We start from the raw sequence: 14,863 nt of genomic DNA, 5'->3' as shown, positions 1-14,863 counted from the left end.
ACTGATAATGTCGCACACACATTATGTGTTGCCTATGTGTGTGCAATTTGTAGACGTGAAGGCCCTGTGACTACCTGGTGCCTACAAGATAGGTGAATCTGTTAGGGATAAAGTAATGGCTAGGCTTGTAAGGGACTTAGTGCCAGTACTTAAGTAACCTCCTCTGTATGTTTTTAGCCTACGGTACTACAGAACACTGAGGTGACATGTATTAAGGCAAGCTGGCTGTGTGGGTCTATATTAGTAGAACGAACGCTTAAATGTTCGAATCTGTAAAGGTCGACCTTTACAGATCATACACTTAAACGTTCGAAATAATAAAAAAGTATATAAAAAAATAACAAACATGTAGAAAGGGTTTTGGCAGAGAGGCAAGCCCCGCTCCATCCCCTCACCGCCCGCTACTTAAATATACCAACTCCAAGATCACACTTCAGTGAACTACAGTGCGGAAATGGGAAATTTCCTATTCCCTACATTGTAGCTTGATCTTTGAGTTGGTATATTAAAGTAGGGAGGTGTGGTGGGCACAGCCCCCATGTGGGTGTGTATGGGGACTTGCCCCCCTGCTTAAATCCTTTAGTTTTTTTTTTTTTCTATTGTGTATTTTTTTTTTTTATTTTTGTAGAATTTCGATTGCTTAACTGTTCAATCTCTAAAGGTCGACCTTTAGAGATTCGAACATTTAAGCAGTCGAGCATCTAATATAGACCCAGTTGTGTCAAGGGGTATGTATGCAAGGTCACACTGTCTGCCACCAGTGCCCATTACACACTGTTGCATGCATACACACCTATGAACCTATGGGGCCATGCACATTCACAGTCGCATAGTGGCAATACCACCAGCAATACTGAAGGGAGGGTGCTGCCCTCACCACAACAGAGCAGGACTGCAACAGAACAGCTGTACTTTGGCTGTTAAAAGATCACTGTGTTTCCAGTCTGCCATACTCCTCATTGGTAATATCAGCAGACCCGCAGCCCGTGGACACACAGACACCTGGAAAACAAACAGAATACAGGATGTGAGACTACATTCGGTTAGCAATACTAACAGCAATAATGCATTGTGGCTAAAAAGCTACATACACTTTGATGTGTACCTATAACAATTGCCAGCAGACAGCACCTTACACAGCATTACATTACTACACTGTACTATATTCACCTTGTGCATCAGATCTATATTAGCATGTCCTTGCATCGATGGTATGGATAACATGGATGTGGCACAGGTATCATCATATGCACAGGGTGTGGTGTGGGTTTGCTACAAGCCTAGGCTGGGCCATATGGTTGATATCATGCGTGTGTGTGTCTGTGTGTGTGTGTTTGTGTGTGTGTGTGTGTGTGTGTGTGTGTGTGTGTGTGTGTGTGTGTGTGTGCGTGTGTGTGCGTGTGTGTGCGTGTGTGTGTGTGTGTGTGTGTGTGTGTGTGTGTGTGTGTGTGTGTGTGTGTGTGTGTGTGTGCATGTGTTTGGAGGGGTGTTGTCATACCTCTCAACCTTCTAGAGTAAAAAATCTGGACAAAGCCTAAAATGATGAGGGGACAAATAGGACAGATTTTAAATATTGCTCTTACAAACTTAGAAAGTTGATAGAGTAATAGGTTTTGCATTAGAATGAATTTTTGGAAGGATGTGGAGTCTTAAACTCAAATATTTGTCATTAACTAATGACTTCAATCCTCAGCTATGTGCCAGGAAGGAACAGATTTTAGGAGGAACACACCAAAAATATAAGGCAAAAATCTGGACTCTCTCCAAAAACCTGTACAGTTGAGAGGTATGGGTGTTATCTAACTGGGCCGTGCAGAGGTGCTGTGTGTGTCTAATGGTGACCTGCCTGTGATAGAGATGTGTGTTTGTATGCACACAGTCAACCCATGTGGTTGTCCTACACAGGGGTATGTTGGATAGCCATGGACTGTACATGGCAGGATGTACAGTTCACCATCTCCGGCCACATACATGGGAACTGGTTCTGCCAGGAGTCTCACTGGCACCACCAGGTCCAAGGCCAGATGCAGTACTACTCCCCATTGGTGACTGCTTTCTGCTGGATCTGTGTCCCTGATGGAACCGGCCAGGACCATGTGCCCATGGCCTGCTCTGTTGTGGAGTGGACAGCACCCTCCCTTCAGTATTGCTGGTGGTACTGCCACTATGGGAGTGTGAATGTGCATGGCTCCGTGGACACTCAGCTGATCTTGTTGCTGATCTACGTCCATGTGGCTGATGCCCTAATCCCATCACATGCTCCGGCACAGACATTGCATGGTTGAGGATTGACAATGTCTCACCCAACGATCTATGCATAACATCAGCATAATAACATCTGGCATCACCAAGTTCGTGGAGGTCGTCATGCAGAGCAGGTAGTGTTGCATTCATGACCCTGAGTATCTGTCTGGTATTGCATTTAGAATGTGCCTGTGCCTCCTTGATGGATCGAAATATGCGTCTGGTGACACCTGCTGTGACACTTGCGACAGGGGCTTGATGGGCAGCAGTCCTCCTTCAAGCACCGCTGTCCATCCGCCTGTGTGGGACCTCGCCTGGTCTCTGGCTATAGCTAGTATCTACACTCACACTTGCCATAGTCACCATACTAGCCTGTTCCATGCCATCACCCTCCAATTGTCCATTATCTGTAGTTGCTGGGGGCTGGGTATGTGTGGGCATACTGACTGTGTGCGGGGACATTGTGAGTAAAAGTGGGATACCAACCAATCACAGATTCAGGCCCCAATAACCCCACCTGTGCCTCACTATGACCACCATCATCATCATCATCATCATCATCATCAGAGTCTGCAGAGGCACTGACATCAGGTTGTGAGTGGGAGGGACACTGACCCCCATGTTCACCTGTGAGGGGAAGACAACATATGTCAATTAATACCTACACTATAAGGTTTGCTGACTTAGTGCTATACAGACCAGACACAATGACAAGGTGTAACAGTATGTGTTAATAACTAATAAAGGAACAAGTGAATATTCTATCAATGCAGTAACTACACAGTTCAGACTCACAGGGGTATATGTATGATAACATTGCTGGACAGTCTGCAATACATACAGGAAACATGTAAAGTACTAGGTGCATAGGTTCACAGGATGATACTAGGATATTGTCCTGAATGTCCTCATAAGCCTTGTAAAAATCTTTACCCATGTCCCCTAAATGTCAGCACCTGTTTCCCCTGTCCAGCTAGAACCCCATTTGGGATACCAGGGGTGTATTTTGTGTTTCCCATGTAGTCATCCAGCTTCTACTTAAAGAAGGCTAGGGAGGTACTCTGCTAGACAATGGGAGGGAGTGTATTTTACAGACAGTGTATTGTGTGAGACACACATGTATCCTGCCAACAAGTGCCATTCACGTAACAGACCAGGTGAGGGCCTTGCATGTGGGTTGTGTGAGTGGGGTTTGTCTTACAGATATGCAGAAGCTCCATCAATGCCTGACTGGGAATGGCCTTGTATGGCAGACACACATCACTTATGATCAGTCTGTATGAGACTGAGTAGAACGGCAGGGCTTCCAGCCTATCTGTATAGGATATGTGTTGCAGACCCTGGATTTTCCTGTTCAGGAACCTCTGTGGTCTCTGCAACAGCTGCATGTGGTTGGCAAGTTACATGCCAAATGAGCCATTGTACTCAGTAATGGGTCTGATAAGGGTGGAGTACAGGGATGCTCTGACCTCCTCGTTCCTAGATGACATACCCTTATTTGTGACTTGGGCCATGTAGACAGCCTTCCGTACAATGGTGCCAACATGTTTAGAAAGTACATTGTTATCACTGTCATAACTACTGTGGATGACATCTACCACAACAGGGATAATGATGCATTCCCTGGCATTCATTTTTAGTCAATACTTGTGGCACTAGTCATTGATTTGGGGTAAGGGCCTCTCGGAGGATGCTCACATCACTAAGGGATATAAGACAGTGGCCAGCTTGCAGTCATCTGTAAACCTGGTCAGCCACAAGCCACTGGTTTTGTCTTCACCTCAGAACAGTATATCCCAATCAGTAGAGTCACCCAGACAAATCTTTGGGGTACAATGTTCTTTAAGGGTCTACTGCTAGAGGTGGCTTTGACTACTTTGACCGAGCAGGTACTATCATTGAGCCAGTTAGCTACTCATCTTGTAACATACAGGTTGATGCCTTGCTGTGTAGGCTTATGTATTATGGCCAACAGGGGATTATTGTTAGAGGCTTTGACTAGGTGAAGGTAGGCAGTGTGCACCATCTTCCCTTCATCCATGTGTTTGTTGATAACTTCAAATAAGTCACCCAGGTTTAACAGGCCTGATCCCCCTTTGACAATACCAAACTGTGTGGGCTCCAGCATTTGTGGGTTGCTGATGTTCCTCTTTATAAAGTCCTTGATAATGCCTTCACCAGTGTTGCAGATCAGGGTAGCTGGGCTGATGTGCCTATGACTGGCTGGGTCAGTGGATGCTCCACCTTTGTGTAGAGGGATGATGGTGGCTGTCCTCTGTGCAGATGGGATGATGTTGGTGCTCAGGCTATGGTTGATTAAAGTGTGTAATGGAGCTGAGAGCTCATGCCTGAGTTCATGTAGGATGCATCCAGGGATGTTACCAGGTCCCATGGAGACTTCAGTTTGTTGCCTTTCAGAAGGCATTACAGACCTGCTCCTTGGTGATGAGGGGAGGTGGCAGGTGCTGTGCATGTCCTCCTATACTGATGGGGGGCAGGGGTGGGTGACATTTTTACTTTACATCTCTGCAGCAGGTTGGCTATAGCTATAGCATGTATGTGGTGTTATTCACCACCAGTACAGAGTAGATTTGGTTGTTGTCTCTGAAATTGCAGACATATGTGAAGAAGGCCTTGTGATTGGCCTTGGTGGATGTGTCCAATTTGTACTCGTAGAAAGCATTAGAGTAATCCCCCTGTGACCTTATTTGCTTGTTCAGACAGAGGTAAGATTGCTTCCAATTTGGCTACAGTTCTTTCTTGGCCCTGTACAGCCAATGTTTCCACCTATTATGGGGTTTCTGTATTGCTGCTGTCCACCACAGAGGTTTACTCTACCTTGGAGGAGGTGAGTTTTACAAGTCAAGTATTGCTGAGTCCATACAGCTATGTAGGTGCTCATATAGATGTTTGTTGTAGTCTTGGACACAAAGTCATGACACAGTTGAAGACTTTTCCAATTTCAACCTGGTAAATATAATCAATCTAGTAATAATTTATGTTTCAAGGCTATACAACAACCTGTAGCTGTGGACATTTATGTCTGTTTGATGCACTGAAACTAAGATTACACATTTGTAAAACAAGTACAGCTTATTTACCTGACATTTTGCAACTTATGCCTGTATGTTTGAGGCTTCCAGCTACACCTATTAATACATACATGTGCACAGGTAATACTTGATATACATTTCTGTTCTTTGTCAGTATGGCACACTGTGTTTATACTCTTGCAGCTCAGTCATACCTCTCAACCTGTTAGAGCAAGACCTCTCAACAAAAGCACACATAAAAGGGGGGCAATGGCCCAAAAATAGTGACACAATAAATATTGCTGTAATACACTTAAGACACTTGATAACACAGCTGGTTTTGCATTCGCAGGAATAATCTGAAGGATATGACATCTGACATTCAAATGTATGCTATTATGTTATGATGTCAGTCTTTACTGATTTGCCAGTGATTTTCTAGACATAACACAACTCTATGAGAAAATGACTACAAATATGAGGCAAACGTGGTCGTGTGCATAACTCTGGACAGTTGAAAGGTATGAGCTCAGTATATCACATACAGTTCAACACACACTTCTGCGCCAGTTGTTTACTATGCAAATACACTATATAGGTCTCTTACATATGCAAGACAAGCATATGTACCTTAGTGGTATTCACAAGTGACATGAATATTTACAACATCCCAGGTAGCTGGCCTGGCAGTGTCACAGTCAATATTGTACAACAGATACTCCAGCAGTAGTCATATGTGAGCTGACCTTTGCTGGGTGACTCAAGGGGCCAGAGCTGTGATCTATGTCATGGCAGACAGAGCCAGAAGAGATGGCCATAGGTGCTGGACAGCAACATGTCAGCCCAGCAAGTCTTGTTGAGACCTATTGTTTAACTTCCTATTTCCCATTATTGCATCCCCCCTTCTGCATTCCATTATATACTTAATTGTTTCACATACCTGTTGTAGTTCTGTAGTGTTTTCTCAGAGTAATTGGTTGTGTGTGTCTTTATCTATTCATCTTTCTCTATTTGCTGTCTTTGCATATAAAGGCTCAGACCTGTTTTGCATAGGCAGTAGCGTGCCTTTTGTAGGTAATGCTCATGAGCAGGTGATGGCCTGTGCACCAATTGGTGCATCCCACTTGCTAATTGCATCCAGAACAGCTGTGTTATCTTTCCATTAGCCAATGGCATGGCAATGCAGTGCTATAATTAAGTCCTTCATGTTGGCCTTGCCCCCTTTCCTTGTCTGTGAAGGGGATATGAGGAGGACATTATGGAGGTGTGGGAGCCACAGCATTACAGAGTTTAGGTGGAAATACCTCTTAGAACAAGAAATGTGGAGAAAGCCCAACAAAATGGGGAGAAAGTTCCAGAATTAGGGACACGTTGTAGGTATTGCTGTTATGCAGTTAGAAAATTGCTAGATTAACAGGGATTGTCTGGACATGTATTTTATGCATGATTTGAAGTTTGACACTGATATGTGTATTACATACCTCTCAATTGTGCAGATTTCCACAGAATGTCCATAGGTTTGCCTCTTATGTTTGGCCTGTCCCTCAGAAAATTTTTGTTTTTGGCAAATCACTAGGATAATCTGAGGATAGAAGTCACTAAATAATGACATCCATTTGTGTTTCAGACTTCATATCCTTCAGAAAATGTATGTTAAAACAAATCCTATCACTCCAGCAACTTTTTCAGTTTATAACACCATTATTTAAATTATGTCCCTATTTTTGGGCCTCTGTCTTCTAAGTATGTCAGGTTTTGTCCAGATGTCTTCCACTAAGAGGTTCAGAGGTATGGTATATCATTATTTAGTGACTTCACTCCTGATATCATCCAAGTGATTTAGCAGAATCCTAGAAATGTTATGAGGAAGAGTCCATAAATATAATCCCAAACACTGGACATTCTATGGAAATCTGTACAGCTGAGAGTTATGTATGTCCGGCCATTTAACAGACTGTCAAGATTGTGTAGCAGTGTAGTGTGTAAATGTTTGTTGGATTGGGTAGGGAGTGGGGCAGATGTGAGTGTCATAGATCCTTTTCTATCTGACTGTGCATGCTGCTACAGTTGCTGGTGGTCTATCAAATGTATATGTTTGTAGGGACAACTGAGATATGTCCCTTAACACCTCAGGATTCCAAGTATACATAGGAGTAGTGTGTGACTGGCAATCAGGATATGTTTGTTCAAACAGTTGTTATACTCCAGAGGTCAGTTGGCTTACTGGTATGTTGCTGTGACAGTAGTGCAATTGGTTGTGGGTAGATAATTTCTCAATGATGTCTGTTTTTCCCTACAGTTACATCCCTGTAGTGCATGATATATTTGCAAATGCATGAGCAATTCCCTACAGCTGATTTGGTGTAGTGTTGTGTTGGTCTGACTGTAGATCAGAAGGTGCTGGGTGAAATGGTTGTCAGCTCTCAGTGTTTTTTCCACTTCTGTTACATGACTGCATTCATACCTCTCCACTGTCCAGATTCTTCATACACTGTCCAGATGTGTGGCTCATATTTTTGGTCTATTCCCCATAACTATTGTGCATTTCTGACAAGTCACTGGAATGATGTGAGCATTGACGTCACTAAATGATGACAATCATTTGTGTTTCAGACCTGAAATCTAACAGAAGATATATGTTAAAACAAACCCTGATGCTCTAGCAACTTTCTAAGCTTATAAAAATCCATATTTAAAATATGTCCCTATTTCTTGGCCTTTGCCCCCCCCCCCCATACTTTGTCAGGCTTTGTGCTGCAGATGTCTTACACTAGAGGTTGAGTATATATATATATATATATATATATATATATATATATATATATATATATATATATATATATATATATATATATATATGTGTGTGTGTATAAGCATTACTAATTCTTACAGCTCAGGTGGAGTGGTGGTAGCTGCTGCAACTGGAGTGCATAGGATCCTGGGTTTAAGATTTGCCAGGGATGTGTATTTTTTTTTCCTTATGTTAAATGACTGTGATGCATGATATGTTTGTAAAAGCATCACAAATTCCCTCAGCTCACATAGTGTAGTGGTATGTTTCTGTGCTTCTAGTACCCATCCTGGGTTTAAGACTTGGCAGGGCTGAGTATTTTCTTGCTGGTCAGAACAAGGGCTGACTGAGACAGAGTGATTAAAGCATGTTTAAGCAGTTGTAAGTGGGTTTTGCGTGAAGCTAAGCAATGCTAAGACACGGTTAAGTCCCCTTACCTTCACTTAGCGGTGCTTATTCTCACATAAACCTGCACTAATTTTAAATAAAGAAAAGAAAAAAAGGTGATAGGAAAGTGGTGAAATGAGGGCACGCAGGGAGTAAAATATCAGGAAATGCAGTTGGGGATGTTCAGGACAGGTGTAGGAAAGGACCATAGTTCTACATTTCCTCTTCAGCAACAGATGTGAATGATGTGGAAAATTTGGAATTTACAGCCTCACACCCCACAGGGAGGGGTGTTGGCAACATACATTTGTAGAGTAATTTGAGTGTAGATTGATTTACACCACTGTACATGGGGTTGATTTTTTTATTGTATTATTTATTATTTTACATTTGTTGACCTGGTTGGTCTGACTGAGCTGTGAGGCCCATTTTCAGCAGAGACCCGGGTAGAAAAGCTCCACAGTAGAACACAGTTTTCTAAGCACAATTAAGCAAAATTAACATTCATATATTCATACAATGTGAGTATAGTTTTACATATAGGTTTGGAAAAGAGGTTGTGGGAAAGAGAAGACATAATACTAAAGAAAAAAAAACAACATCAATATGTTTAAGCAACACAATAAAAAAAGAGTATGTGCAGAGCTTTGTATGGATCAATGATTTTTTTACGGGACAAATGCCCTTTTTTTATTAAGGTGAGACTGGGATGTTGGGGAAAGCTGTAGGTATGTTTGGGGAGGTAGGCTGGGTAGGATAGGTTGCATTCACAGACAGACAAGACACACTTGACATCAGACAGGGGTGGTATATGACACATGTGAGAGGTTAAACACCTTGGACTGGGAGTGTGTTCGGGAATCAGAGGCCCATGAGCCCTTAAATGAATACAGCGGGACTGAGGTCCCCACACATGGGCAGTCACCAGTGCACCTTCAATTCCTGAAGGTGGCTGTGCTGGGGGCTGGACAACAGATGCAGCCTGCCCTTTGAGGTGTGTCAGGCAGCCCTCCATCTGGTTCAGCCATCCATCCAACTTTGAGTGGATGACGCTGTGCACCATACCTCAGAACTTGCAGCGGGTGACAGGCTCTTCTCTGCACCCGCACCCAGAAGGGGAATGGGCCCCATCCCCTGAGGCAGTTCCACCCAAAGGTGGTGCAGAACTAGCAGAGGAGGAAGTTCTGGATTGGGTCCCAGATGTACTGGGCCCCAGTGCCATGGTCAGATGAGGCAGAACAGGCAGATCTGCTGGGATCTGCCTTCCCGAACATGCTATGGTATTGAGGTTTTCCAAAATATATTGGTTAGTGATGAACAAAACATTTCAAAATTAGTTATAACAGCATGCGTGGGTGATCCAATTAACCCCAAAAAACAGATTTGAAACAGTTGCATAGCAAACAGAACACATGCATAAATGGAACAGTAAGCATTGTAACAGCATGCCACTTACATTGACAGCAACAGGCCACCAACAATGGTATTTCAACAAGGTATGTTAATATGCAACCAATTAAATCTATGAACAATAATAGAACACAAATCCCAACATTAGGCTTTGAGAAAATGTACCCATAGTATATGAATAATAATTAGTGATGCAGATAAGGGGTAGGGAGAGAGAAAAAAACATCCATTAACAACTGTGTAGGCTTCTATTTTTTACAACAGTACTGCTCAGTACTCTACAGGTCTGCCCTCACTTTACATCTACCTATGGTCCATAGCTTCTGTAGCACATACATACCTGTTAAACTGTTAACCTGTAATGGTATGGGGCCAACTGTGACAACTATGGGTACATTACTAGAAGAAACTCGTACATATCAGGGTCACATATCTGGCAAAGGTGAGGTACACTGCACTGATGTTGTGTGAGTGTGCTACTCTCATACTTCAACTGGATTCCTATCTGTGTCCAAGGTCATTGGCAGCAGTGATGACTAGTCATGACAGAGTGACATTTGAGAGATATGTATTGGGAAGAGTGCATGGTGTGCCTACCTATCCTGTTGTCATTTGCAGGCATGGGGTTGGACAGTGGAACAGTTATACACGGTGTATTAGTATACTCTTCATACAGCTACTATAAACATTTCTTTACCTGTAAAACCTGTGGAGAAAATATCTGTTTCCACTATCTAACTGCTTCTACAAATATTCAAGATTCCTTGAGTGTACATATGCACGCATCTCAGTACCAATCCCCGGATTCAAACCATGTCTGGGTGTGCAAAAATTAACAAGAATGCTATTTCGAATCACACTGAGCTACTGGGGAACTCCTGTTGCTTGCTTGAATGATTTCTGCCTAATACTCTGTTGGTTAGACAGTCTGACCTTGTAATCCTGAGATTCATGCATGACAGATAGTTAGTGTATTGTGTATTAATACTTTGAAATAATACAATCTGGAAAGCAAAGGTTAACACAAGGCAATGCTGCAGGGGACACACTATAATACATTACTATTCAGGGCTCAGATATTACTGCATAACATATTTCATTTATATATTGTTTTACAGCTCCACAATCTACTATTTTGCATAATAGCTGGTTCTCAGAACAACCTCAGTTAATGCATACTGTCAAAGCCATATTTGCTGTGAAGAACCTGTACATATTATATTTCTAAAACAAAATACCAGAGTAAACACAACAGTTTGTGGCATAAGTCTTTATTTTTTACTACTGCATATTCTGTAGATCAATATTAGTATGGCAAATTTTATTTATTCAGTAGACACAGAGCACACTATACCTACTAGCAGCAAACAATATACTCCTTCTTATTTATTGCACTACATACTGTATATACTGTTCCTACATGGAGTTTATTGAATCCTGGGGTGACTCTCAAGATACTGAAAATTCAAAATACTGAATGATGGAATTTATCTCTTCTCTATTGTTGTGCAATCTTGGAGTTGGTATATATAATTAGCAGGGGGTGTGGGGATGCAGCTCCCCACATGAGGGGTACAGGGAGGCTTGACCCCTCCATTTAAAATGTGTTCAGTATTTTGAATTTTCAGTATTTTAAGATTCAGTCTTTTGGTTTGTCAGTCTTCTGAAGTAGACCCATCTCTCTCTCTATATATATATATATATATATATATATATATATGTATATATATATATCTATATATATATATATATATATATATATATATATACACACACACACACACACACACACACACACACACACACACACACACACACACACACACACACACACACACACACAAACACACACACACACACACATATATATATGTTCATAGGTTTATAGGTTGGTCCTAGGCTATTTGCCCTAGGGCCTATACAAGCCTAGCCATAACAATTCCCTGGCTATTTCTTCCCACAATATTTACTTCCCTGGACCCCTGTCTAGCAGGGCGACTGACATGATCCCTGGGGTGAATTTCCTATCTCCCATCCAATCGTCAAGGTTCTTTTTGAAGTGGGCCAACGAGGTGCTCTATTTGACATGTATGGGCAGTCTATTCCAGAGTCTGGGGAGTCTCTGGGTCAGGAACCTATCCCTCCAGCATGTTTTGTTCATTGTGATGATGAGGTTTAGATTCCTGAAGCATATGGCTCTGAGGGATTTGGATTTCTTTAAGTGTAGCATGTCCAACAGCTCTGGGTTTAACACGGCCTTGTATGTTAAGCAGAGATCACCTAGGAGTAGACGATATGCAACAGACTATAGCTGGACATTTTTTAGACGATCAGCATAGGGCATCTGTTTAGGCCTGTGATTTTTTTAGTGAGGTATTTCTGCGGCTTTTCCAGTTGTAGCAGATGTCTTGAGATCTACATACCAAACGAGGCATTGTATTCTATAATGGGTCTAATGAGGGATGAGTACCGTGGGACAATGGCCTCCTTTTTTCTGGATGAAAAGCCCTTAGTGATGAGGTGTGCCACATAGAAGTTTTCCTGACTGTTGTAGCGATGTGGTTATCGATGGTGAGACCACTGTTCACCTGTGTCCCTAAGTCTCTTATCACACTTTCAGTGTTTAGTGTACTGCCACCTATGTGGTAATTCACGGGTACATGTTTTTTCCCAAAGGGGATAACTATACATTTCTTGACATTGAGCTTAAGCCCATGGCTCTGGCACCAAGCATCTCTTTCTGTAAGCCCCTTTTGTAGAATATCCACATAATTTGGAGATCCAGTAATGGCTCCCAGTTTGCAGTCATTTGCGAACTTTGTTTGCCAGAGTCACTTAGTGTTGGCCTGTGCTTCAGAGAAGTAGATGCCAAACAAGACCGGTCCCAGGAATGAACCCTGAGGTACTCCACTTGTCACTTGTTTGGAGCAAGTGACAAGTGTATCTATATGTATACATGGGAACACTTCATAATGCCAAAATCCTGAAAGATCGAATTTCATATGGCCGAGACCATATGATCGAAATTTGAGAATCTTGACATTGTGAACGGAGATCTGCATACAACGCACAATGGGAGATTTTCCTTTTCCTCGCTGTAGTGCAATCTTGAAGTTGGAGTTTTTAAGTAGTGAGGGGTGCAGGGGGGCTCACCCCCTGCAGAAACATTTAAATTGTTTTTTTGTTTTTTTGGATTTGTTTCGGAATTTTGATATTCAGAAACAGCGATCATATATGGTCTCAGTCATATGAAATTTGATGTTTCTTAATTTTGAGATTCTGAAGTGAATATATTTATATATGTATGTGTGTGTGTGTGTGTGTGTGTGTGTGTGTGTGTGTGTGTGTGTGTGTGTGTGTGTGTGTGTGTGTGTGTGTGTGTAGTATGTATGTCTAAAGGTAGGTAAAGATGCAATCATATCAATATATACAGAATAAAATACAGATACACTTGGCAAATAGAATGCTCTAAAGTATGTGCTTTCTAAAACATAATAATGTATCTGGGTAAGAAAGGATAGCAAAGACGTATTAACAACAAATAATGAAGGATCAAGCCCCAGGACTCATTAACAATCATGTAGGTTTCGTATTAAGCCTACACAGTTTAAGTGTATTAGCATAATGAGCAGCCGCACTAATTGAATACGGATGCTGCTCACCGCGCCTACAAATTTGCAAACACCTTTTTTGTAGCCAGCGATAGTTTTCGCAACCGTGAAAAGGTGCTTTCAAGAACTAGCACAGAAAGCAAACAAAACAGAAAATCTAATGCACAAGCTTGCACTGTAGCCCAGAAATACTAAGGGCTTGTCCAGTGAAAGAATTTTGAAGGAGGGGATGTAAAATGGGGTAACTGTATACAAATAACATTGGTTGCACGGCAGAAGTAATTAAGATGGGAGGGAAAATGCAGTCAAATACTGCAGGCAAATGTGCTGGAGTCAAAGAAATATATGTAACATTTAAAATGCTGCCTCATGCATTCATTATTAATATTAATGAAATACTTATGTACATAAATAAAAACAAGTATACTAACAAAAGATGTAAGAGGGACATACAACTGCAGTGTAACAAAAGGGAGTTAATGTAATATACATGTCAATAAAATGTTGAGATGAGACAACAGTTAGCAAGAACAGCAGATATATTATTGGAAAACTGCATAGACTTCAGTTATTGCATCTGTGATGTAGATACAGGGAACTTATGTATTCTAGCCAACACCACTGCTGTGTTCTTCACTTCAGCATGTATACACAAGAATAATTGAACTTTATAGCTGTTGTGTCATGCACAATAGAAAGGCAATTGTTTTAGCATGCAACTGTTTTTGGCACCCATAAGAAAGTGGTTTATCAGCTATAGACGTGTACTAGACAAGCACGTGTTGTAAAGCCATGTAAATGCTAAATGGTCATATAATAACACTATATATATATATATATATATATATATATATGGTTCCCATTCAGAAGCCTGAAACATCATAAGCCTGAAAATCAAAATCCTGAAACCAAAAGCCTGAAAATTCAGAATCCTGAAAACTCAAAATCCTGAAAGCCCAAAATCCTGAAAGCCCAAAATCCTGAAACTCAAAATCCTGAAAACACAAAATAGACATACTGATGTCATTGTGGCTTTGCTATTGTTAGCCCTGTGGTGTTAGGTCATGCGTTGGGGTCAGGTAAGTGTGCAGTTGGTTTTATGTTAGGGTTAGGGGCGGTTTAAGTGAGTTAGGGTTAGGGCGCAGGTTTGGCATGTATGCAATAGTGACAAATATTGGGGTTAGAGGTGGTTTAAGTGAGTTAGGGTTAGGGCGCGGCTCAGGTGAGTGTGCAATAGTGACGGACCTTAGGGTTAGGGTTAGGGTCAGGGTCAGTTGGTAGATATTAGTGTCTTTATAGTGACATATTAGCATTATTTGTGTTTTCAGGATTTTGAGTTTCAGGATTTTGGGCTTTCAGGATTTTGGGCTTTCAGGATTTTGAGTTTT

The sequence above is a fragment of the Protopterus annectens genome, chromosome 4.part0 (genome assembly GCF_019279795.1).
Source record: "Protopterus annectens isolate FY-2018-M chromosome 4.part0, PAN1.0, whole genome shotgun sequence".
Lineage (NCBI taxonomy): Eukaryota > Metazoa > Chordata > Ceratodontiformes > Protopteridae > Protopterus > Protopterus annectens.
This window is presented reverse-complemented; position numbering follows the sequence as displayed.